We start from the raw sequence: 26,034 nt of genomic DNA on the forward strand, positions 1-26,034 counted from the left end.
AGCTTCAAGCATAACCAACTGCAGCTATCTGCTTCTGTTAATATACTTGCTACCTAATTGGTTCAAAGTGCGGTCTAATCTTGAATGGGATGGGTACTTTGTGTTGTGTGCCACTTAAGTTGATTGGATTATTGTGTGCCAACCAGAATGTGGTTCCCTGACTTCGGTCATGTCCTGTGGTGTTTCCTGGAGTGTAGCAGGAGCTGCTGTGGTCAAGGTTGGCTAACAAAGACTTCTCCTTACATCCTTCACTTGTGTCTGTGTGATCTCTCTGGCCCTCAGTAACACTTGATTGAAGTCTATTTATTCATCCTTGCTGCTTAATCATATGCTTCAGTGTCTCTGGGTACATTTTTCTCTGATGTAAACATATTGTATTTTACCTCCTTAGGATATTGAATTGGAGAAAACTGGCTTAAATATAAATGTACATTGGGGAAAAAATAGACAATATCATGATTTTTTTTTTTAGAAACCTCTTGTATTATTTTCCATAGGACTGCATCATTTTGCATTCCCATCCACAGCATACAGGGTCTCAATTTCTGAACAAATTGTCCATCCTCTGTAGTTTTAATTTTTTGTGTCATTGATTTATTTAATTGGAAATCCAGACACACAGTGAGGAGGAGAGACAGAGGAAGATCTTCCGTTCACTGATTCACTCCTCAAGTAACCGCAACGGCTGGAGCTAAGCCAATTTGAAGCCAGGAGCCTCTTCCGGGACTCCCATGTGGGTGCAGGGTCCCAGGGCTTTGGGCCATTCTCCTCTGCTTTCCCAGGCCACAGGCTGGGAGCTGGATGGGAAGCAGAGCCACAGTGATTAGAACTGGCAGCCATATGGGATCCCAGCACGTTCAAGGCGAGGACTTTAGCCACTAGGCCACTGTGCTGGGCCCTGTACTTTTAAAAATACTAGCCATCCTGACAGATGCGGGCTAACAATCTCAGTGTGGCCTTGCCTTGCATTTCCTTGATGACTGATAGCACCAAGCATTTTTTTCCAGGAGCTTTCTGACTGATTGTATGTCTTCTTTGGGAAAATGTCTATTAGGTTCCTTGTTCACTTTTAATTGAGTTATTAGTTTGTTTCCTATTTGTTTTGCCATTGAGTTGTAGGAATTCCTTGTGTGCTGTAGATACTTACCCCTGATCATGTATACAGCTTACAAATATTTTCCCCAGTTTGGCAGTCTACCTGTCCTTTCTGTTGAACTCACTCCTTTGCTGTGCAGGAGCCATTCTGTGTGATTGTCCTATGCGATTATTCTGTTTGTATTGCTTCTGTTATTGGTGTCATTGCCTAGAACAATGATCATGAAGCTTTTCCATTTTGCTTCCTTCTGGGAGATTTGGACTTTCAGTTCCTACAGTTTTTATTGTTGTTTTGTTTGTAGCTATGATGTTGTCTTTCAAGCTATTTTTATGTTTTTGAATTTTTGTGTTTCATTACAATAAAATATGTTATGATGGTCATGTATCTGGGGGAAACATTTTAAGATCCTTGTTGCCTATATTAAAAAAAAATCATTTTATAGCATTAGGTAGATTTTTTTCTCTTAATTTTTTTGAAATACACTGGACAGATAAATATTGTATATACTCAAGTTGCACACTGTGATGTCTTGATAGATGCATACATTGCAAAATGATTACTATAATCAGCCTAATTAATATACATGACCTCACACCGTTGCATTGTTTTTATGTGTGTGTGGGGTGAAAACACCTAAGATCTATTCTCTTAACAAATTTCAAGTATACAATATGGTACCATTTTCCATAGTAACCATGATATACATTAGATCTCAGGATTAATTCATCCTGAGTAACTGAGAATTGTTTTTATTTCAGAGATTGTATTTATTTTCATCAAGATTGATGGAGAGAGAGAGACCTTTCATGTGCTAGATCATTACTCAAATATCTACAACAGCCGAGCTAAGTCAGACTGAAGCCAGAAAATCTGAATTCAGGTCTTCCATATGGGTGACAGAAATTCAAGAACCTGGGCCAATACCTTCTGTCTCCCAGAGTTCATAGGGACTTGAACACAACACTGGCATGGCCTGCAGGCATCCCAACGGGGTGGAGGAATCCACCATGGGGGGAGGGGAGGGAGGGAATCCCAGTACCTATGGAACTGTACCCCATACGACAATGTAACCACCAAGTTAAAAATAAAAAAAAAAGAGAAAAAAAAAAGATTGTTCTCTGAGAAATATTGAACTGATGCCATTACTTCTGATGCTACATACAATGAAACAAAGGCACAATGAAAATTTTATAACCTGTGAACTCCAAGTTCCAAACAGGCTTTTGGGACCATTGAGCATCTGTTCACCATCACTTGTAGCATTTGTCTAAGTATTCTCCAATGGTGTCATCCCAGGCCTCCTTCAGTGGATGCCTCTTGAATGTTCAGCTAGTGGCTGATCTACGTGAATCTGTGTCATGACTCATGAGGGCTCCCTTCCTCAGGATGCACTGTCTGAGTTTCCTATCTTCTCAGGTATAACTCAGATCTCACCCCCACCTGATTTCTAATCATGTTGATCTACATCTAGGGTTTTGTTTTGTTTTTGGAGGTTTTTCTCAAATATTTATTTATTTTTAGATTAAGAACTTTTTTTAATGACAGTGACACAGAGAGAGAGAGAGATGTTCAACCTTTTAATTCACTCCCCAAATACCCACAATCCCCTAGACTGGGTTAGGTGAAAGCCTGAGTTCAGAACTTAGTCCATGCATCAATCCATGGCTAATCAAGCCATCCCCCATGCCACATCAGCAGGAAGCTGGAACTTGAAGCAGAGCACAGGCTTGAACCCACACAACCCAACAGGGAATGTGGACATTTGAGGCAGTGTCTTAATTGCTACACCAATAGCCCAATCCTATGGTTATTTTGTTTTCTGATCTTGTCAGTAGCAGGGAGTCACAAACAATGCCTTGAAGCTTATTTGTACAAATAAAGTTTGGTTGGAACTGAGTCAATGGTTGTCTTTATTATAAAAATGCAGACTTGGTTAGTGACAGCAGAAGCCATAAGGCATATTGAGCCTCAAATATTTACTCTTTAACCCCTTATATAAAGTGGCTACCAATTTCTGCTCCATAACAAATCTCACTTCTTACCCACTGAAAAACTAGAATCCAGTATGATGGAAACAACACTTTTTCCCCCTGAAATTAGTATTTAAAAAAAGTTTCAAGGAGTTTGGAATTACAGCAGCATGTGGAGTGAAGATTATTTTTTTATTCCACCTTTAAATGCAATTTAGAAATTTTAGTAACATGAAAATGATAAGATATATCTTAATGTTTTGGCAAATACAGTAACAAAACCAGAAAATATTACACAAATATTATGAGACATGATAGTAGTACGGGGATTATCTTCTGCTGTTTTCCAACACTAGCAAGGAGCAGTATCTGAAATGGAGCAGCGAGGACTCCAACTGGGGCTCGTAACAGTGTCACAACCATTGCCTTCATTCATAACATTGCAGTACAGGCACCAATTTCATTCCTTTTTAAGGCTAAGTTGTGTTCCATTATGTGTACATACCATTGTTTTATGCATTCTTCATCTTTTCCTTATTGTAAGTAGTGCTGCTATGGACAATGGTGTATTGCTGTTCATATAAGTCTGTTGGGTTTTAATGGTCTGTTTTAACTGAAGCAGCTTTCTTATTTAACAACATAAAAGGTCATTAGAAAGTTTGTGGAAAATGTACATTTTCTTTTAATTCCATTTTACATAACTTTTTGAAGTACCTGCATGTTTATAAAGGACATGACACCTGCTAGACACTCTGCTAGATGCTGTGTACTTCCTGGGGAGCTGAGAGCTCATCCAAATGCCTTTTCATTTCTTGCATCTATAGGTCCACATCACTGGGATAATAAGCTATTAACTATGACATAGTTATTCTGCAGTCCAACGTATGATGCCATTCAGGGAATGGAAGGATATATGTAGGAAATACACTCAAAAATCAATCATAATATTGTAGAGATTTTAACCAACTTCTATCAGCTTGTTTTCTTCTCAAATGCTTGCAACACCCAGGGATGGGCTGGGGCCTGAGCCAAAAGCTAGGAAAACAATCCAGGTTTTTTAGTGGTGGCAGAAATGTAGTTACTTGAGCCATCATCTGCTGCCTCCCGCGTGTGCACTCTGGAAAAGCTGGAGTCAGGAGCCACAGCTGGGAAGTGAAATCAACCTTCTCATGAGGGACATGAATTCCTTAAACACTAGATTAAGCACCCACTTTTGATCATATACTTTATAAAAGTAGCACCTTTTTTAGGTTGATCAAAGTATATTTTGTTTGTTTCAACAAATACACTCCTGTCTAAAAATTCTCCTGGGAAAGGGAGAATTATCTGAACATGTTTGTGAAATAGCAACTTTTTAATCCCTTGTAGTGCAATGCTGGTTGCTTCTCAGGTTTCTAAAATCAGAACAATAAAAAAAAAAAGAACAAAAACTGTGCAGGACATAGGCCTTAATCATGCAACTTTGCATGCAAAGAAAGAACTAAATCTTGCTTGAACACCATTGTCACTTGCTAGGATATCTTGAAAATCATTTCACCTCTGTACAGCTATTTCCTAGGATAATAATGTCTATTTGGTAGCAGTGTTTCAGGGATGAAACAAGATTAACTCACCTCACTTGGCAGGTTGTGAACTCAAGGATTGTGTCAACGTAAGGGGTTAAAAAGTTGCTATTTCACAAACATGTTCAGATAATTAAATTCTAATAACTTCAGAGCAGTGCCAGAACGTATCAAAACCCTGCTGCTTGCTAAAGAATGTAATTGAAATTGGAAAAAGTTTTCCATAATAGAATCCAAGACAGCTTTTTAGTTTAAAAAAGCTACTGAGTTAAGGAGAAATGTGTCTCGATTACTTAGGTTGTTGCGGTTGCCGTGGAAGTTTGATTTGATTTGTAGTTTTGAAGACAGAAATTTCAGACAGCAAGATACAGGCCCAGCCAAACCCTCATGGTGGAAGACAGAGCACATATGAATGGAGGGACACAAAGCAAGCCAGGACACAAGGGAGAGCAGGGGCCTAAATTCAAGGTTTTATAACAACCCATTATGAGAACTCAAGAATTCACATGAGACCTGCCTTTTGAGGACACACCCCTAGTGACGTAAGCACCTCCCTCTGGACTATGTCTGCTTGAGATTCTACCACCTTCCTGGAGTAGCACTCTGGGGCCAAGCCTTCAACACAAGGGCCTTTGGGGACATTCAACAACTGAACCAGAGCAGTGTCCAGCAATTAAGTTTCCTCTGAACTGAAAGATGCACTGAGGGCCCAGCGCAGTAGCTCAGCTGCTAAAGTCCTTGCCTTGCATGCACCAGGATCCCATATAGGTGCTGGTTCTAATCCCAGAGGCCCTGCTTCCCATCTAGCTCCCTGCTTGTGGCCTGGGAAAGCAGTCGAGGATGGCCCAAAGCTTTGGGACCCTGCACCCGCGTGGGAGGCTCCTGGCTTCAGGTCAGTACAGCTCTGGCTGTTGTGGCTGCTTGGGGAGTGAATCATTGGATGGAAGATTTTCCTCTCTGTCTCCCTTCCAATCTGTATATCTGACTTTGCGATAAAAATAAGTAAGTCTTTAAAAAAATTAAAAGAAAAATGAAGCATGCACTGAACAGTTTCTTCTCTATTATGTAATGAAGCACAAAGATATCTTTATCCTTTTTTATTTTTAAAAATTTATTTATTTAATCGGAAAGTCAGTCACAGAGAGAAGGGGAAAGATAGATCTTCCATCAGTTGACTCACTTCCTGTACAGCTGCAATGGCTAGGGCCAGAAACCTCCTCCGCTCTGCCTACGTGGGTAACGGAGGCTCAAGCACTGGGCCATCTTCTGTTGCTTTTCTTACGCTATGAGCAGGAAGGCGGTTATGAACTTGAGCATCTGGGGCATGAACTGCCGGCATTGTAGGAGATGAATTTGTACACTGCACCAAAATGCTAGCCCCTTGGATCGATTTCAAAGCCTGCACACAATTCCTCATGACATGCATTGCCACTCATGGTTCCACTTCTACAACTTTCATTAATCTATTTCTGTTCTTTCTCCAAAGCCACATAAAACATTCCTAACTATACGCCCTCCAAACACTTGAAGAGAATAACCAAGTCCTTCTGCTATTGTCTTTCCTGAGGGCTAACCAGATTTTCAAAATGTTTGCCTTTCAGACAACTGCCATTTATATGTGTTAGTTTCTATCTTTTCATCATGGTATCTGGAAGGGATCATAATATTGCAGACATGGAAGGAATAATCCAAGAAGGAAGTCACTCTCCTTACTCTGGGGACTCTCTACTTCTATGAATACGAATTGAGGTCACATTAAAAATTTTAGTTGACTGTGTTGTGAAAACTGAGCATCGAAGTTCTTCACGAGCTGGTTCAGTCTAATCTCACTGTACGGTGTGCTGCTGTGCTGACAACCGCAGCCTGTCCTGCGGCGTGAGTCCTGACACGTTGTGCTTACCTCCGTGGACTGTGTTTCTGTGTTCTGGATATTTACCTCCACGTGTTTTGGATATGTGGAGTTGCAAGAAGCACTAGGAATTAGATCGGCGTACGCCACTAGTCCAGCTGTGTGATTTGCGCCAGTTCCCGTGTTTTCACTGTGTTCATTTGTGGACTGAGGAGATGAGCCTCCTGGTCTCTGAAGTGTCCCTGTCCACTCCAATTCACTTGATTTTCTGGTGGACATTTTCAGGTCACCTTTACTGAGAACTTTATTTGGGCAATCTTGCCTGGCACTTTTTTCTTTCTTTCCGGTTTTTTTTTTTAATGTTCTGAATGTTGCATGCTTGCTTGACTTAGAATCTCTAAATTGATGTTTCTAAAAATGGTGTAAATATCTTCTTGGTTTTCACTGAAAATATATGCGTCTGTCACTGTTCTGTAAATTACACTAAAAGTTGACCTTTAAAAATTTTTTTAGTTGAAATTTTGATTATTTTTTACAAGAATTGATGATTCTCGCCATGTTATACTCATTTCATTTTCCTGTAATAGTCTTTTCCAAGATTTAACAACTAAAATATCCTTGTGGATTCTTATCTGTCAGATAAAAAGGTGAAAAAGTGTAGAAAACACTTTGATTTCCAATTTTCTGTTTTATGCAACCTGTCTTTACTTTTGTCTCTCCTTGGATTACATGAAACTCAACAACAGTGCTCCTGAATCTGTATTATTTGGTCCCCTCTTACTGATACTTTCTTGAGTTAGCTAATGATCTTTGTATTCAAGACTGACTTGGCTAAAACACAGCACTAACCCTATTGGCCTTGCTCCACACATCCTTAGCCCATAGGACTTCTAGCCAGACTGCAGGGTTGTGCCAGGTGGAAAGATCAAGACGCTAGACAACCTTGGCTGGATGACTACCAGAGCAGGGATGGGGAGAATACTTCCTTGTCACCACATTTCATCTCTCTTGCACTGAATATGGAAGAAGCAACTTCACCCATACGTGAAAGGATCATTTAATGGATGAAGGCAATCAATTTATACACTGGGAAAAATAAACAGTGGCTTGCAGTTGGGGATCATTTAGTGTGATTCTAGAAGCTGCATACAGACAATGAGGTTTTGGATAAGCTACTATCCCTCTAGTCTTCACTCAGTAGGTGAGAAAGGAAGATTGTAGATGATAGCTAATCTTCCTTTTGGCTTAAATGTCAGGGTTAAGTGCACCTCTGGGGGTGCACACAGGCTCCACCTGGCCATCTGCCATGGTAGACTGTTGTATCCTTGCTTTGCTATCTGAAGGGCATTTCTTACTGAGACAGCCAGGACATGCAACATTGTGAAATAATGGTTTGCAGATTTAAAATTACTCCTTCTCTAACCTATAACCATCTCTTTTTCTTTCAGAAATACACATGGCTCTTCTTCCTCCTTGCCATGACTTTGGACAATTCCCATCCTGCTTTGTCACACTGTCTCAGGCCTAAGGTGAAATCCAATGTAAGAGGGAAAGGCACAAGAATGAAATTTTATCTACTATATTGTATGAACAACAAATAACAGACTTGGGTTATTTAACTAGAAAAAAAGCGTATGAGGGGCTCACACGGTGGTATAGTGAGTAAAGCCACTGCCCATGACTCTTGTGTCCCATACAAGCACTATTCAAGTCTAAACTGCTCCACTTTCAAACCAGCTCCCTGCTAATGGCCTTGGAAAACGGCAGAAAACTGCTTAAGTGTTTGGGCCCCTGCATCCATGTGGGAGACCCAAAGGGATGCTCCTGGCTCCTGGTTTTAGTCTGACCCAGCCCTGGTCATTGTGGCCATGTGGAGAATGAACCACCAAAGAGAACATCTGTGTGTGTGTGTGTGTGTGTGTGTGTGTGTGTGTGTGTATCTTCCTCTCAATTCTGCCTTTCAAATAAACAAAATAAATCTTTAAAGAAAAAAGGTTATGATTGTCTGTATGAATTACTCCAATTCCAAACAAGTTAGTTACTTGAGGATATGAAGCTGTCCCTGCTGCTTTGGAGTCACAACATATGGTGTGTTCAGTGTCAACCAATGGTGTTCTTGGACCTTAGCATCAGGTGCTTCCAGCATGTGTAGATAGGGAAAGGCTCTGTCTTCTAACATGGGGAGATCACACGAGTACAAAGTGTTCACATTCAGGGTGGTCAAAAGGTAGGAATTTTTTTTTTCATCGTTAATCACATTGTGTTATGTGATACAGTTTTGTAGGCACTGGAATTCCTCCTACCCCTCCTACAACCCTACCCCCATGGTGGATTCCTCCACCTAGTTGCATATTCACAGTTGAGGTTCAATTGGGATTCATTCATTGCATGCATATACCCAGCATAGAGTTCAGCATCTTGTTGTCCAGATAAGTTCAGTGGTCTCTAGGGGAGACCTTCTCTGGTCTGAAGGTAGAGCTAACAGAGTAAAGTCCCTGTCGGTTAAAAGCCCCCACATAACATCAGCAACAATTTGCAATGTTATGAAATTGATTGACATAGTATTGAGTAAACAATATGTTAAAAGTAATGCAAGTTCAATTTCTCACAACACATGGATTGAGACAGTATCAATGACTGGTTCAAAAACAAATAAGCCAACAAACAAATAAAATCACTGGTTAAATTAAGGCAAACATGTGGTATCTAACCTTTTGGGATTCGCTCATTTCCCTTAGCATTATAGTTTCCAGTTGGGCCCATTTAGCCACAAAGAACTGCATTTTGTTTTTTTTAATAGCTGAGTAGTATTCTATGGAGTAGATGAACCAAAGCTTTCTTATCCAATCTTCTGCTGATGGGCATTTCGGTTGCTTCCATGTTCTGGCAATTACTAGTTGTGCTGCTTGAACATAGGGGTGCATGTTGGTTTGTCGTAAAACAGGTGCTTTGGAAATATTCCTAGGAGTGCTATTGCTGGATCACATGGTATGCAGATTTTGAGTTGTTTAAATGTTCTCCATACTGATTTCCACAAAGGCTGTACCAACCTGCAGCCCCACCAGCAGTGGAGTAGGGTTCCCTTTTCCCCGCATCCTCGCCAGCAAGCGTCGTTGGTGTTCTTGTTTATGTGGGCCAGTCTTACTGGTGTTAGGTGGTACCTCATCGATGTCTTAATTTGGATTTCCCTTATTGCCAGGGAGCTGGAGCATTTTTTCATGTGTTTGTTTGCCATTTGGGCCTGGTCAAAAGGTAGGAATTATTACCAGTAATTCTCAAATAATTCTCTTCTCCCTTGGAAAGTGATCTGGAAAGGACTGCTATTCCAGGGGGCCCACCTTGTGGTGTAATAGGCTAAACCTACATCTGTGGTGCTAGCAGCCCACATGGACACAAGTTCATGTTCCAGCTGCTCTACTTCCTATCCAGCTCACTGTTAATAGCCTAGGAAAGCAGTAAAACACAGCCCAAGTGCTTGGAATCCCTGTACCCAAGTGGGAAACCCAGAGAAAACGCTTGACTTCTGGCTTTAGATTGGCTTAGCTATGACCATTTAAGTAGTGAAGCAGAAAATCTTTCTCTCTCTTTGCCTCTCCTGCTCTCTGTGTAACTCAGCCTTTCAAATAAAAGCAATATAAATATTTTTAAGAGGATTGCTATCTAAAAATTACGTAACTAATATTTTATTGCTTTTCTTTCCACAGATAACTGAGGGCTGGGGAGGAAAGTAATTGGTCCTCTCTCTACATGGCTTGATAGGGATTTGGCTGGGACAAGGAAATTAAAGGATACAGTTTGAAACAGCTGCCAACATCAAACTTCATGCCTAGAAATACCAATTTGTAATCATCTACTTAGATTACTAAACTAAAATATGCCTTTTCCACTACTTGTGTTTTTCTCAAAAATAGTTGAATATACTGATAGTTTTTAGGTGAAAAATAATTTGCTGTTTTTATACTTTCTAGATTTAGAACAGTGAAGTTAGGGCTACCAGGAAGATAATAAACCTATTTCCTACAACCTTGGTCTGAGTTAGCTGGAATTGATGTGACAAAATGGCACAGACTAGATTACTGAATAACAGTGATGTATCATCTCACAGATCTGGCACAAGGCATGCCATTAGAGTCCCACTAGGACTTGCTTCTTCTTTTTTTTTTTTAGTGGGTAAGACTATTATTTTTTCCATATTGTTTCCTTCATGTTTAAAGGGGGGTATTAAGGGAGAACGCCCACCCAATTTCCCACCCTCCCCAGGTCCCCGGATGTAGGGTATGCTCTGAGGTTCTTGCTCAAGTGGTTTTGATATTTCAACAGTTACGAATCGCTGCCAATCTTGCCATTCCAAGCACTATGAGGTCGCTGAAGAATCCACTGATTGACATAGTCCATCATAGAGTCTCTCTTTGCCCCGTATTTTGCTGCCAACATATAGCCAAGTTGGTTGGTTGACCTGTTCTGTCTTCTCTCTTTTCTTGGTTAGGATTCTGAGTCCAGCATTTTGATTGGGGAGATCTCCAAAGAAACTTTGTCTGAGGTGTTCTCAAACCATAGTCTTGTATGTGCTAGCAAGTACAGGGCCCGGCACATAGAACTGGCTGCTTGTGAGGGCTGTGAGGGTAAGGGCTGTTCCAGGCCTCCCTCCTTACCCAGAGATGGCCATCTTCTCCCTGTACCTACTCATCGCCTTCCCACTGGAAATGCCTCTGTGTCCAAATTTATCCTTGTCTCACCCTAATGATCTCATTGTAACTTTTATTACCTCTGCAAAGAGCCTATTTCCAAACAGGGTTACATTCTGAGGTTCTGGGAGTTCAGCATCTAAATCTTTGAGGAAGGTGACACAATGAACTCACAAGATCAATCTTGTGGGAGACCCTTTCTGTGTAACAGAGGAGGTAAGAGACTCCACAGACCCTATTGGCCACATCAGGTTTTTTTTTTTAATATTTATTTTTATTATTTTTTTTATTGGAAAGGCAGATATACAGAGAGGAGAAACAGAGAGGAAGATCTTCCGTCCGATGATTCACTCCCCAAGTGAGCGCAGTGGCCGATGCAGGAGCCTCTTCCGGGTCTCCCATGAGGGTACAGGGTCCCAAAGCTTTGGGCCGTCCTCGACTGCTTTCCCGGGCCACAGGCAGGGAGCTGGAAGGGAAGCAGGGTTGCCGGGATAGAACTGGCCCCCATATGGGATCCCCGGGCGTGCAAGGCGAGGACCTTATCCACTGCGCCACCGCGCCGGGCCCCACATCAGGTTTTGATTTGGGAAGAAGAGTAGTGCTGCCAGCCTGGAGTTTAACATTGTAGCATTCTCAATTGTGGGCAGGCCTGAGAAGACCTCTTAGATCTAACATAGTACAAAGTCACAACAATTTGATCTAACCATTTTAATTGACTTTTTTGTAGATTCTAAAACCGAGCCAATAGGACTCTCCAAAAAATAGATTGAAGTGTAAGCAGAGGTGGCTGATTTTATACATAGAAGGGCATGAAGAGAAACAAAAGAATGTAGGTGGATTGGTCACTTGGAAGTTACTTCCCTTTTAAGGTATAACTGGGAGAAAGAACAATAGAAAAATGACTGGTCAACATCGGGTTGCCTCAAGTGTCTTTCTTTTCTTCCTCTTCTTTTTTTTTTTTTTTGGTGAGAATTAAAGCCAAGGGAACTGTATTATTGGGCTGACTGAAACTGGTCTGGCTTGGGAAATGAGGCTGTTATCTCTCTATTCCTGTTTCTCTGAAGGTCAGATAAACAGTTCAGTTTCAGTTAATGAGTTGGAATTCAAACGTGAGTGACTCCATTTTGACTTTTAGCCTAGTTTGGAGGAGTCCAGAGCAGGAACTTAGTCTAAAACAATGGCCTTTTGTAATTTTTATTTACCAGCACACAAAACACTTAAGGAACTACCTGCAGATGTGACCTCCTGGATATTTAAATATAAACAGAATTTGGTAAATATGGCACTAAACTTTATGTGGCACTAAAATTTTTTTATTTGTGGAAATACAACCTGGAGCCTGCAAGACAAGCTAATCAACTGCTTGTGATGCTGACATCTGAAACGGGTACCAGTTTATGTCCGGGTTGTTCCACTTCCCATCTAGTTCCGTGCTAATGGCAAGGGAAATAGTAGAGGCTGGCCCAAGGCCTAGGGCCCCCATTCCAATGCACCTGTAAGGGAGACCTGGACAAGGCTCCTGGCTCCCAGCTTTGGACTGGCTCAGCTCTAGCTGTTGCAGCACTTTAGAGAGTGAAACAGTAGGTGGAAGATCTCTTTCTGTGTCTCTCCCCCCTTCTCTCCGTAATTTGACTTTCAAGCAAAATAGAAAATAAAAAAAGAAACGTAACCTGTCTAATATTCTTTCTGAGTAAAATACTTTGTTTATGGAAACAATTTGAAAAATCAAAAGCATAGAAAGACAATTATGATTTTTCAGTTTTTAAAACATAAAATATATATATTTGAAAGAGAGGAAGATCTTCCACCCACTGGTTCACTCTCCAAGGAGCTACAACAGCCAAGGTTGGGTCAGGCCAAGTCCAGTGGAGGGGCCAAGAAATCCAATCCTGTTTCCCACTTGGGTCACAGTAACCCAAGCACTTGGGTCATCCTCTGCAGACTTGTCAGGTGTGTTAGCAGAAAAGGACTGGAAATGGAAGAACCAGATTCAAACTGGTACTCTGACACAGGAAGCTGGTGTTGCAAGTAGGTTAACATATTGTGCCACAATACCAGTTCCCAATTTTTTCTCTGATTACAGGAAATTACATATAAATGATGTTTATTTTTACATGAACTCATGCAACCAAATTAAACCACATATTCTAAGTACCTGTTATAAAAGAAAATGGAATTAAGAAATGTATTAAAGTCATAACATTTTATTGATATCTTCTTAAGTCCATTCAGCCCCTTAGAGAATTATGGGCAGGCCTGAGAAGATCTCTTAGATCTACTAAAGTACCACTAGCTGTGTATATAAAGGTCTAAGAGTCCAAAGTGTTTTTATTGTAGCAAACAATGGTCAAAGAACCTTGTTTATGCTTTCTTTTTTATTGTTTAAAGTTTTGTTATAACATATGGCACAGTTCAACAGAATTAAGAACTTATCCAAAGTGTCTTACATATATGCCAGTATTGGATGTTGGAGAGTCTCTCTCACTCAATTCAGGTGTCTTTCTCCTTGCTTATTTCTGCTCACTGAGATTCTTGACAAATTCTCTGTTGGTCTCAAAAACCTCAGTTAAAATGGAGATTACGGTTCGGGCCTTGGGGTTGGGGGCAACTGCAGCTCCCTGCAGTGTGGTGGCTAGTGGGGGGGTGGGCCCTGCCGGGTTGGACCCAATGCTGGGGACTCAGGCCAGAGTCACTACTGCAAGGCAGTGAACGAGTCCTCGACCTTGGGCGGTCAGTGCACCAAGTGGTGCCAGGTTTTGCCTGCTGGCTGCTCGGCCACAGACTCTGGGGTTTTTAAGATATGCAGTTGCTACCTTGGGACATCCATGAATAAGGGCAGTTTTAGTGTAGTTGAAAGGGGAATTTTGGATGACTCCCAGTGACAGGGTCATGAAAATTTCAGACATGCATGGGGACTGAGACCAGATGGTTCGGAGGGAAGTATCCATAAGATACTTTGGGTTAGACTGATTCAGCAGCCCAATTAGGAATCCAGAGATGGGCTGTTAGCTTAGAACGTCACTGACGGCCACACACCAGTCCACACCAAAGGTATGGATGGGGGCCTGTTTGGCAGGGTTAGGTAGCATTACCTGACTGGGTGGTGGTGTGGTGGTGTGGTGTGGTGGAGTGGTCACATATGGTAGGGTCAAGACACTATCCAGCATGCAAGAGAACTTGGTCTAGGGTAGACTCTGTGGGTTGTGTGGGCCCAACCCTGTGAAATACAAGTCCCCCTGGTTAGCTCGCAAGCTGGGGTTGTGATGGACTAAGCTAGGTGTGACCATGCCACCTGCCATCACTCACGGGTAAAGGAACCCACAATAGTCTGGGCAGGTCAAGGCAGCAGCACCAGAATGTGCATCCTAAAACAGGACGTGGGGTGGTTTGAGCTGCAACTGGAGGGTCCAGCAAACCTTAACTCACAAGAAACAACAGAAATCTGGCTGGAGCACAGGTCATGCCAAGTAGGCCCTTGTACCTACTGGTCTGTGTGAGTCAGGGACACTAAGTCACAGCATCTAAGGCAGTGGCCAGGACAGGTGAGGGGCTCTGTCAAGGTGAGTCAGAGCAACCACTGGCCTGTGCATTATCTAAGACTGAAAATAGGCCCAGTTGGGGAGCTAAGGGGACACCCTAGCTGGGTCAAGTTTCCCACCAAGGAACGCATGGGCTTGAATGGGGGCTGCATTCTGATCAGGATACGGTTGTAATCTCACTTAGCACAAATGTGGACTGGGACTGGAAGTACCAAACCAGCCTAGTCTCCAGCACCATCTTGTGCTCTGGAGGACCAGGGTAGATGTGTGACAGACTAGGCTAGGTCTCAGCCCTTACTGAACCATGTGTGAGCTATATGTGGGTATGGAAGAGCTGTGGCTGTGTTGAAACATCCAACAGTAAGATCCAGATTGGGTTGAAGGCCAGTCAGGGAAAGCCACTGTTCCTGCTAGGACAAGAGGTGGACTGAGTAGGGCTGGCTCATGAACCCACTGGTATGAGCAAAATTTGGCACTGGAATAGGTTCTGATGGAGGAGCCTGGCAACTCCTCTGGCAGGACACAGACCTGGCAGGTAAGCGCAAGAAGCACAATAGGAAACAACCCAGAACAGGCTATGGGAATTATCCCACTGGCATACACTTGGCATGGGTTGGGGGCAGACCAGGCTGAACCCGTTCACATCACCTGCTGGGGAATCTGAGCACCAGAACAGAGTGTGGGTCGAGACAGGTTCGGTTGTGACACATACCAGTACACATTAAGGAATGCCAAGGTGAGATGAGCTGTACCAAATGTGGTTGCAGCTCCCAAACAGCACATGTGAAAACCGGGGAAAGGAGGCAAAGCTGGCAGGGGAATATGTACTCCCCTGCTGGACAACTACTTCCATTGGAAAGCGTGAGTCAGGATGGGGGCAGTTCAGACTAGGCAGGGCTATAACACCTGTTGGTCTCGTGTGAGCTAGATAAGGGTGGGCTAACTGTACTGACTGGTGCAAGCAACAATTAGAGTGGTGAGGGTTGTTTGGGCTTAGCCACAGCATCAGCTGGCAGAGGCTGGCACTGGGAGATAATTTGGTCAAGACAAGTGCCAGAACCACCTGGAGAGTACATAATCTGGGAGTGGGAGTGGCCCAGTAAGGAGATAGTGGGCACCTCCCTCGGGGTTACCACTCACACTGGGGTGCATGAAAACCAGGATAGGGACAAGGGTGGCTAGACAGAAAGGCACCTGCTAGTATGTGTGTGGGCTGGATAGTAGGTTGGTTGGGTTGAACTGGGCTTCAATGCCCGTTGACTTGTACAAGAGCTATATGGGATGTGGGACAGACTGGATAAACCTGCAGTACATACTGGCAAGCATGGGAATGAGGGTAGGGGGCAGACCTGGTGGGAGTAATGGGGAGTCACCCCAACTAGGCTGCAGCTCCCACTGGTTTGCGTGAGGACCAAGTATGAAGTGGATAGGATCGAGCTGAACTACAACACCCACGAGGAAGACAGGGCTGGAATCAGAACTGACCTAGCAATAGCAACTACCAGCATATGCACATAAGCTGATTGGCATGATGGATGGTGTTGGTCCTTGTACTAGCAAACTTATACAAGAATCAGGTCTGGGATCATCTCAGATGAAGTTTTTTGGAGATCTCTCCAACTGAACTGCTGATCTCAGAACCCCAACCATGAAGAGACTATGTCAGCCAGTGGATTCTGAATAGGTTTCATTGTGATTGGAACGGCAAAATTGGCAGCAATCCAGAACTGTTGGACTATCAAAACTACTTCAGCAGGGACCTTGGAGCGTGCCTCCCATTGGGGATCTGAGATGGGTGGGAGGCTGGGTGGAGCTTTTTCCTTTGTTTCTCCCCTGACCCCAGATACAGGGGAAAAAATGATAATATTAGTGTGGAAACAATGGTATTGCCCACTTTCACCCTGTAGCCCTTACTCTTTGTACCCTAACCAACTAAGTAAGATTATTAAAAATAAAAATTTTTAAAAATGGAGATTACTGAAATACTATTACTTATATAAACAAATATTGTTAAATTTTATGAAATGGTTTTGCTAAAATTATTGCTTTGAGATTTCTTTTAAAGATTTATTTTGTTTTTGTTTGAAAGGCTGAGTTATGGAGACAAAAAAAAAAAAAAAAAAAAGAAGAAGAGGGAAAGATTATGCCCCAAATGGCTGCAAAAACTGGAGCTGAGCCAATCTGAAGTCAGGAACCAGAAGCTTCCTGCAGGTCTCCTACAGGGGTGCAGGAGCCCCAGGACTTGAGCTGTCCTTGCCTACTTTCCCAGGTCATCAGCAAGGAGCTATATCAGAAGCAGAGACGCTGAGACACAAATTAGTGTCTAAATGGTAAAACCCTAGCCTGCTATGCCACAGTGCCAGCTCCAGCCTTGAGACATTTTTAAGACCAGCTGGAGTTATATTGATGTTTTAGAGAATTGGCCATCCATTCTTTTTTTTTTTCTGTTTGTTTTAAAGATTTATTTATTTTTGTTGCAAAGTCAGATATACAGAGAGGAGGAGAGACAGAGAGGAAGATCTTCCGTCCGATGATTCACTCCCCAAGTGAGTGCAATGGCCGGTGCTGTGCAGGTCCGAAGCCAGGAATCAGGAGCCTCTTTCGGGTCTCCCATGTGGGTGCAGGGTCCCAAAGCTTTGGGCTGTCCTCGACTGCTTTCCCAGGCCACAGGCAGGGAGCTGGATGGGAAGTGGGGCTGCTGGGATTAGAGCCAGCGCCCATATGGGATCCTGGTGCTTTCAAGGTGAAGACTTTAACTGCCTGGCTACGCCACTGGGCCCTAGCCATCCATTCTGAGTGTTGGTTTTTAGTAAGTTACATATGTATTTCACAAATTTTCCAAATTGTACTTCTTTTTTTTTTTTTAAACCGTGTTGTATATTAGAATTGCAGGGAAAATGTGTTTAATTCATCTTCATTTTCTTATCATCTTGCTGAGTAAAGGTCACTCTAAACCTTGTAAAGTATGAGATATTTAAATGTGAATAAACAAAGCAGCCACATGATGGCAGCATGTTAAAAGAATAAAGAATTATTCACTTGCTGCTATGCTTTTAATTTTTAAAAATCTGTACAAAAAGAAAGACTCTTATGTCTGTTATATGAATTCCTTGTTTGATTTAGCTCTTACAGGTGTAGGAAATGAAGTGATTGGTTTGCACATCTCAAAAACAATAAGGAGTGCGAGAATATAGAGCTGTTAAGTTCTTAGATTCAAAGCCAGACCCAATTAGACAATTACATCTTCCAGTTTGAATGGTTTTTGTTACTAGTGGATGATACAGAGGTTGATAATTTATGGATAGTGCCTGATATTAATATCCTGTGATTACACAAGATAGTTTTGACTGTTCTGTTGTATATGCATTTTTTTTAAAAAAAATCCTCTCAGTTATATATTTCCACGTGTTTTGTACTTTTGACTGAAGCACTAAAATAGTGTAGCAAATCATTTTAACCTTTTGCAATGTCATCTGCTGACTAGGGATTATATTTCACGAGTAAACAAACCAGTTAACATTTGATAATAGTTGAGGAAGGAAAGAGAAAGTAAGAGAAAGAAAGTTGCTGTGTTGGAAGGATCTGGGTGTGACTAATCCTAGGCCTCCACGTCATGACACATTTTCCATTTTCATACTATCAATTCTGCTCTCTTTGAACCTGCCTTTGCTCTCAGTCAGGCTGTCTTTTGCTGTGGCAGACATGACTCTAGGCTACTGATGCAGTCACTTCTGTGGAAGTTCTCTTAAAACTTTCAGCTGAAGTGTTGGGGCTGGTTCCCATTGGCCTGCCTCGTGTCACAGACACAGGAGGAATGGGGTGTTCTGATTTGGGGGATCAGGAGCAGGGTCCTTGGCAACCTGGACTTCACTGCTTTCCTCTTTCTGAACAGTATGGATTGAGGGCAGAAGAGCGGTTCTCCAAGCAGGACCAGGCTGTTGTCGCCTAACGGAAGCAACAGCTGTCCGTTACAGAAATGTAACAGGCACACCTTGTCCTCAACAGATGTATAAATGTAAATAAAATAATCAGCAGAGAAATATCATTAACATTAAATATCATTAACATCCTGTTTAAGCCGTGTTACAGATTTTGAAATCCTTCGTTTTTAGGTCAGAGTTAATAAAGACAAGGGAACTTATACCTGAAATTATTATTTAACTGCTGCTTACATGCTTAATGTAGAATTAATATCCGAATTGAAATATGTCAAATCAAAGTGATTTGCGCCTAAGCCTATCTTAATTTGGGTGAAAATTTTGACCAAAAGCAGCCACTGTACATAGTGGACTGTACTGTTTAATATGTAAACCAACTGTGACCTAACCTACGATTATAACCTTATTGCTAAGCAACCGAATCCCAGCCAATCATAGGGGCTGACCCTCAAGCCACTCAGTGGCTGAAAGCTATCAAAACCTAATGGTATAAGGCAAATATCAACTGGCAAATCAGGTTGTCTTCTTATGAGACCTGCTAGCATGTGATGGTGTAGGGCATTCTGAACCATCTTCTGTCTGGAGTATTGCCCAGCTATAGAACCATTTTCTTTTCCAAGTAAGCACTATGAAGTTGAACTAGTCTCAGATTTCTTTTAACAAGCTCATATTCATATTTCCTGAATGACAGCAGTTGTACTTACATATGCGTGGGGCATTTAGGATAAATAGAAAGTGTATTTATGTTGTTTCTATCTAATATTCAAGAATCAAGCTGTTTTTGACCTGAGAAAAATTGCTTAGCACAGGCTTCTCACTGGTACTTCTTCTGCTTTCATACACACGAGCGAACATGAACTCCAGGGTTTTCTTTGCCATATCTCCTGAGTCAGAAAGCGAGGCTCTAGGAATGGGGTTTTGTAAAATTGTTGCAAGAGGTCCAAGTGATTTTGGTAAATGGTGATGTGTAAGAATACCTGGCCTAACGTGCTTATAAAGATTCTGACCTAACATGGTTAACTACATTTCTTCTTAGAGCCATTATAAGCAATAACAGACACAACTCCTTTTCAGTCCTTCCTTCAGGCTTTGTCTAACTCTGGTCACCTTTCTATTTTTTCTTTCTTTTAAGAAAAAGATTGATTTTTATTGGAAAGTCAGACATACGGAGAAGAGGAGAAATACAGAAGAAGATCTTCTGTCCACTGATTCACTCCCTAAGTGGCTACGATGGCCGGAGCTGAGCTGATCAGGAGCCAGGAGCTTCCTCTGGGTCTCCCACATGGGTACAGGGTCCCAAGCCTTTGGACTATCCTTGACTGTTTTCCCAGGCCACAAACAGGGAGCTGGATGGGAAGTGGGACCACTGGGTCATGAACTAGCACCCATATGGGATTCTGGTGTGTGCAAGGTAAGGACTTTAGCCACTAGGCTACTGCACCAGGCCCTGACATTTTTTCCTTCTTTGCTCCTTTCTATTAAAGCACTCGCCAATTAGAAAGACTCAGAATCATAGCAACAATAATTACATCTAATTTGTAATATTTCAAATTCATCAATGAAGATGAGTGTCAGTTTCATAACAAATAGAAAAATAAAAAGTTGGAATTCAACTTAATCAGACTGCCGTTATGCCCCAGTAAGTAGATCAATTTCCCTGAAGGTAGAGTGACTTGCATAGCTAGGCAATTAGTGATGACAGGCCTTTATAAACTATTCATTTATAAATGACTATTTCATTTGGAGCAATGGTCATAAAAGCCAGTTAGCATTTATAATTAAAGCAGCTTTAGTTACATTTAATCATACATGCACTGGAGTACAGAATTCAATTTCAGAATCCTGGGCCATATTTTATGGCTTGTCTTCATGAACAGCAATTGGGTATTTGCCCTTTTCTCTACATGTACTCCTCCTTAAATTCCTACAACTCTGGGATGCAGGTTCTTCTTGGCCTGTTTTGAAAGCAAGGAAGCTAGGGCATGAATGGGTGCTGTAACTCATGCTAGACAACACTTCTTCAAGCTTCCCTGTGCAAAAGAATCATGTGCAGGTCTTGGTAATATGTACATTTTGATTCTGTAGGTATGGGGACATTGTGATATTCTGCATTCCTAACAAGCTCTGTGGTTGGTGGACTGGGTGTTAAGAAGCGAGGTTCTAGGTCATCTATCCTGTGCCTTAACCCTGTCGGCCTCCTACCACAGCCCAGGCAGGTTACCCATGCCGAGTACACACTTTCACATCCTGCAGAAGGAAAGAGCGAGGTCAGTTTGTGCTGCAGGTATGTTTGAGATGTTATTTTTGAGTAACATCTCAAAGGTGAGCAAAGCACTCCTGGGAGCATCAGCCTTTCCCTAGAGGCTCTTCACCTGCTTCTTCTGGGATCAAGGATCCAAAGAGAAAAGGTATCTGTGGCAATGGCAGCTGCCACTGCCCTTATCATTTAGAAACATAGGATATTCCTGCTCAGTGAATGAGGTCATTTGTTCCAATTGATTTCCCCCTGACCAAACATGTGTGTGTTGTTCAATATACATATTTAATTATAAATCATAACATCTACATTTTAAGAATGGTAAATCTGTAACACAATTCTGCATCATTTTTTATATACAAATTTATGGAAGTATATATGCATTTCTAAATACCTTTGTAAAACTTTTTTCTACATTTTTTTGAGACTCATCTTGGGATGCGTATTTTTTACCTTACGCTTCGGTTTTGTTCACAAACAGTTCCTTTTTGAGTTTGAACATTGGAGAAAAAGAAAAAGAAGATTCAAGATAGCGACCTATTACATGATTTCAAAAAAAAGAAAACAACAAAAAAAAATGGCCTCTTAGATTTCCTTTTCACTGTTTTATTTCTCTTGAGGTGAGGTAGTTTGACTTGTTGTCCCCGAGTCCCTGCAAACCTAGCAGCAGTGGGAAATAAATCTGAGTGTTCAGCATAAAAAGAGCTAATGACAAAACTATTTTTAGGGGAAAGAGGGCCTTTTGTCTTTCTGGTGTTTTTCTTTAAGTCTGTTTGATATCTCTATTCTCTGGTGCTTATCTTTAAAAGACAGCTGCTTTGCCTCCAGCATAAATCAAAGAGGAAAACCGGCTACCAAGTGAAGCTGGGCCCAGGGGGAGGATGAAAGGGAATAGGAATTGAGGATAGCAGAAGAGAAGAATAAAGAACCCCTGGAGAGACCGTGTGCTATGCCAGAAACAACAAACAAAAGTCCTCTTCTTTGTGAGTGAGCACCAAGGGAACAGAAAAGCCAGCCAGGGAAGGAAAAGATGAAGTTCTTGAGGCTTCAGCGAAGCAAAGGAAGAGAGTAGGCAAGTGATATGGGAGCGCATTTGTCCCGGAAGCGTGAGGTCCACACTGCAGATTCACGGAATAAGTGGGAGGTAAACATCCAATTCCAGGATGAAGGACAGAACTGGGCAAGAGGGACACGTGCTCCCACTTGTAAGTCATGGTTAGACAAAACAGGAGCCAATCTGTTTCTCCAAAGTGCTCCATATGTGAGAGTTTGTAGGTGATATATTTGTTACCCTGGAAAATGTATTGAAGATGTTTATTTGTGTTTCTAACACACAGGAAACTTAGAAAAAATTTTTATGTATACACACATTTGAACTTCTTTTTTCTTAAGGATTTATTTGTTTTTACTTGAAAGGCGGATTTTACAGGGAGAAAAGGAGAGACAGAGAGGCAGTGAAAACCTTCATCCTTTGATCATTTTCCAAGTAGTTGCAATGCCCAGAGCAGGGCTGATCCAAGACCTTCCACAGATCTCAGGTGTGGTGCTGGCGTTTAAGAACGTGACCCATTCTTCGTTGTTTTTCCAAGCATATAAGTAGGGAGCTGGATTCAAAGCGGAGCACCTGGGATTTGAACCGGTGCCTGTATGGAATGCCAGCACCAAAGGTGGAGGCTTAACTTACTACCTTGTTGCCAGTCCCACATTTGGACTTTCTGAGTTAACCAGTTAACAGATTTAGAAGTTTTATTTATCTATTTGCATTATTTATTTGAAAGGCATAGTGGCACATGCACACAGATTAAGACAGAGATCTATCTGCTGTTTCATTTCCCAAATGCTGGAAACAGCTTGGACTGAGTATGGCTTAGAAACCAGGAACCTAGAATTCAATCTTGGATGTGGGTAACCAGAACTCAGGTATTCGGGTCACCATCTGCTGCCGCCAGATTCCTTGTGGGAAACTGGATGAGATGTGTAGAGTAGCCAGGCACTCTGATAAGGGGTGCTAGCACCTCAACCACTCTGCCATAACACCCATAAATCCCCGAAACAAGCATTAAGCTTGAGAACGCTCAAGAGCCCATGCCACATCAGGACCCTGGGTTGATACTGGGTGAAATCGTTCCCCATCCTTGGGTGCTGGGGTGATTGGGAGACTGGGTGTGGCTTCTCCCTTGGTCTCCTCCCTCTTCTCCCCCCTCATTCTGGGTGTGATATCTGGGTGAATGGAGACCCTAAGGAGGGCTATTCAGCCAATGGACATTGATAGTGTTCCCTCATCTTTGGATTGTTGGGATGGACAACATTTCAAAACTATCAAACCCACATGGGCAGAACCTACCTTTCCCTGACCCTTGATCCTTCCCACCCTGACACCCTGATCAATTACGTAAACATCATGTAAAAAATTAGTCAAAATAATGATTTGACAACAGATACCTACCTTCAAATTTTTAACCTTTATTTTCACTGTTCATGCAGTCCTTTAGTCACCAATTACTTATCGGACACTTACCAGTCAATACTGTCTAATGAGTTTAGATTTTTTAAAAAAAAAAATAATAGTTTTATCATCATATAATAATCACACACATAATTAGCATGGAAACACAAAAGAGAAGTTCAGGATCTTGTGAGTAGTTCATAACAGATTTCAGAAGACAAAATTACTTCGTAGTAATCTTAACCAGCTTTTCTTTAGCATTTTCAGACAGTTTCTTTGATGGGCACAACTGAACTACAATGGGGTCAGCCACCATTCCTCTACAGCAAACCCAAGCTTGTACAGTGGCCTCTTACTTGATTATGGCTCAGGTTTCGGCTTTAAAGTTTGAGTCCGAAGACTTAGTTTTAATACAAACACATGAGGAAGTAAAGACCTGCCCAGGTTTAATTTAACAAGCGGCTGAATTCAAACTGGGGGACGTGGGTGAAAGAAAGTTTTTGTAAAGGGCCAAACAGATGCAAAGGAAATACAAGAGTTAAGAAAATCTAACAGCTGGAAAAGAAGTTTTATTCTGAGTCTCAAAGCCAATCCGTACCTGTCTGAAAACTCGGTAGGAGGCGGAAGGGGCCCTTGCTGGAAGGCCTGGGAGACACGCTGCCTCGGTGCGTGGCGGGCGCAGATCGCATCACTTGGTGTTAGAAATCCTTTCATGCGGGAGCTCGCAGGCTCCTCTCGGCCCAAACTGACTCAGCATCTTCCGGTATCCTTTATCAGCACACCACGGTGCCATTGAGCCGCGCCTCCCAAAGGCGCCCTGGCATCGCCTTCTTCGCTCATTATCACATTTCCCTGACTCTTCCACTTTTTATTGGGCCTTTCTGAGCGCTCCTGTTTCACTTCTTCTCCAGCCCTCAGCTCCAACTTTTCCAAGCCTGTAGTCCGTGACATTCAGGCACCCTTAGGGACAATCTGCAATACTTGGAGGTTATTAGCACATGAGAGGGATTACTCAGTCTGAATCACAGAATCTGAACAACAGCTTACCAACACCCCGTGTTTCATTGTTCGGCCACAACTACCCTGAGGGGTGACCTACTTGCAGCTGCACCTCCACTGCAGCCACCACGCGAAGGGCACCGAGACAATCTTCCAGAAGATTCCCCAACACAAGTCCCGGCCACCCCCTTCAGGCCGGACCCTCCTCTAGGTTCGCGGATGACGCCTCGGTGGCCCATGGGGCTTCGGGCAGTGGGCACAGACTCCGCGAGGAGCGGGCCAGATCGGAAGCGTATGGAGAAGCATCTGGCGTGGGAGCCCCAAATTTTTAACTTTTTAAAAATGATTAATTCATTCATTTATTTGAAAGACAGAGTTGGAGAGTGAGAGGGAGAGAAAAAGAAAGAACCAGGACGAGAACAAGGGGGAGAGAAAGAGAGAGAGAGAGAGAGAGAGAGAGAGAGAGAGAGAGAGAGAGAAAGAGAGAGAAAAGAATCTTCCGTCTGCTGGTTCACTTCATAATGGCTGAGGCTAGGTTAGGCTGCTGTCAGGAGCCTGGGACATCATCCAGGTCTCCCACATTGGTTCAGGGGCCCAAGCATTTAGCCCACCTTCTTCCGCTTTCTCAGGCACATTAGGAGGGCGCTGGATTGGGAATGGGCAGCAGAACTTGAACTGGCACTCATATGGGATGCTGACATTACAGATGGCAGCTTAATTGCACAACAATGCCAGCCTCACTGCCAGCAGTTTTGTAATGTCCAACTAAATATAGTATGTCAGTAGATGAAAAATGAAAGTTCTTAAACACCTGTGGCAGAGAGAAATGCAATGTCTAGTTCACTAAGGGTGCCAATTTCCATTTATATTACTCCTTATAACTGAATTTAATATATACCATTCATTCTGAATTTTCTTTCTTGTTTAATGACTACTGAACATTGTACACCCAATGTCTTTTAATGAAATGGCAACTGTTTTTAGGGAACAAAACAATTCAGCTTCTAGCTGTGTACACACACACACACACACACACACACACACACACACACACACATACACTCTCTGAAACCCATGCAAACTGAGGAACAGTGTGACTTAAAAGAAAAAGCCATGGGAATAATCATTGGAGAGCTTGTAGTTTCTGTAGAATATTTGGGAACAGAAATTGCTATAATTCTTACAGGTGTCTAAGTGGAGAGAATTTTGTGAAAATAATAAGGCTATCGACATATTATCACAAATAATTTTAAAAATTCACTTAAAAATATGTGTATATATATTACAAAATTCAAAAGTTATGTGGTAATGAGAAATCTCTCTATCCCTCCTAAGAAATCTCTCTATCCCTCCTAATCTTCAACTACCCAACTTAACCCAGAAGCAATAGCCACAATCAGTACTGTGTCAATTCATTTGGAGACATTGATTGTAACGCAAAAGATTCCCTCTGTCCCTCAGTTGAAACAATTTTCCATTGACTTGGATCAACAAACTGGAGTCCTAGCCTTTGATTTAGGTGTCGAAATGACTTGTATTTATCAAGCCAGACAATAGAGCACTTGTTGATAGACAATGAACAGTCCAGGAAGATACTGTTTCAGAAAAGATTTTTAACAATAAACAGCTGAGTCCTAGAAAGCTGTCCTAATGGGACTTATTTCATTCATTCATTCTTAGTGATTACAGTTGA

The 26,034-nt window shown here is 42.2% G+C and overlaps 1 long non-coding RNA gene across 2 annotated transcripts in view; it reads left to right on the top strand.

The window, feature by feature from the left end:
* LOC121147178 overlaps positions 1-26,034 on the top strand; it is a 77,243-nt gene that overhangs the window by 20,810 nt on the left and 30,399 nt on the right. Inside the window, exons 3-4 of one of the 2 annotated variants that reach the window (XR_005882346.1) lie at positions 7,926-8,018; positions 11,890-12,065. This is a non-coding gene — a long non-coding RNA (uncharacterized LOC121147178). Of the gene's footprint in view, positions 1-7,925; positions 8,019-11,889; positions 12,066-26,034 lie in introns of those variants that run through there. The other variant, XR_005882345.1, reaches the window with a different exon arrangement.

Source organism: Ochotona curzoniae, unplaced genomic scaffold (assembly GCF_017591425.1).
Source record: "Ochotona curzoniae isolate NIBS_2020 unplaced genomic scaffold, NIBS_Ocur_1.0 scaffold_4506, whole genome shotgun sequence".
Classification (NCBI taxonomy): Eukaryota; Metazoa; Chordata; class Mammalia; order Lagomorpha; family Ochotonidae; genus Ochotona; species Ochotona curzoniae.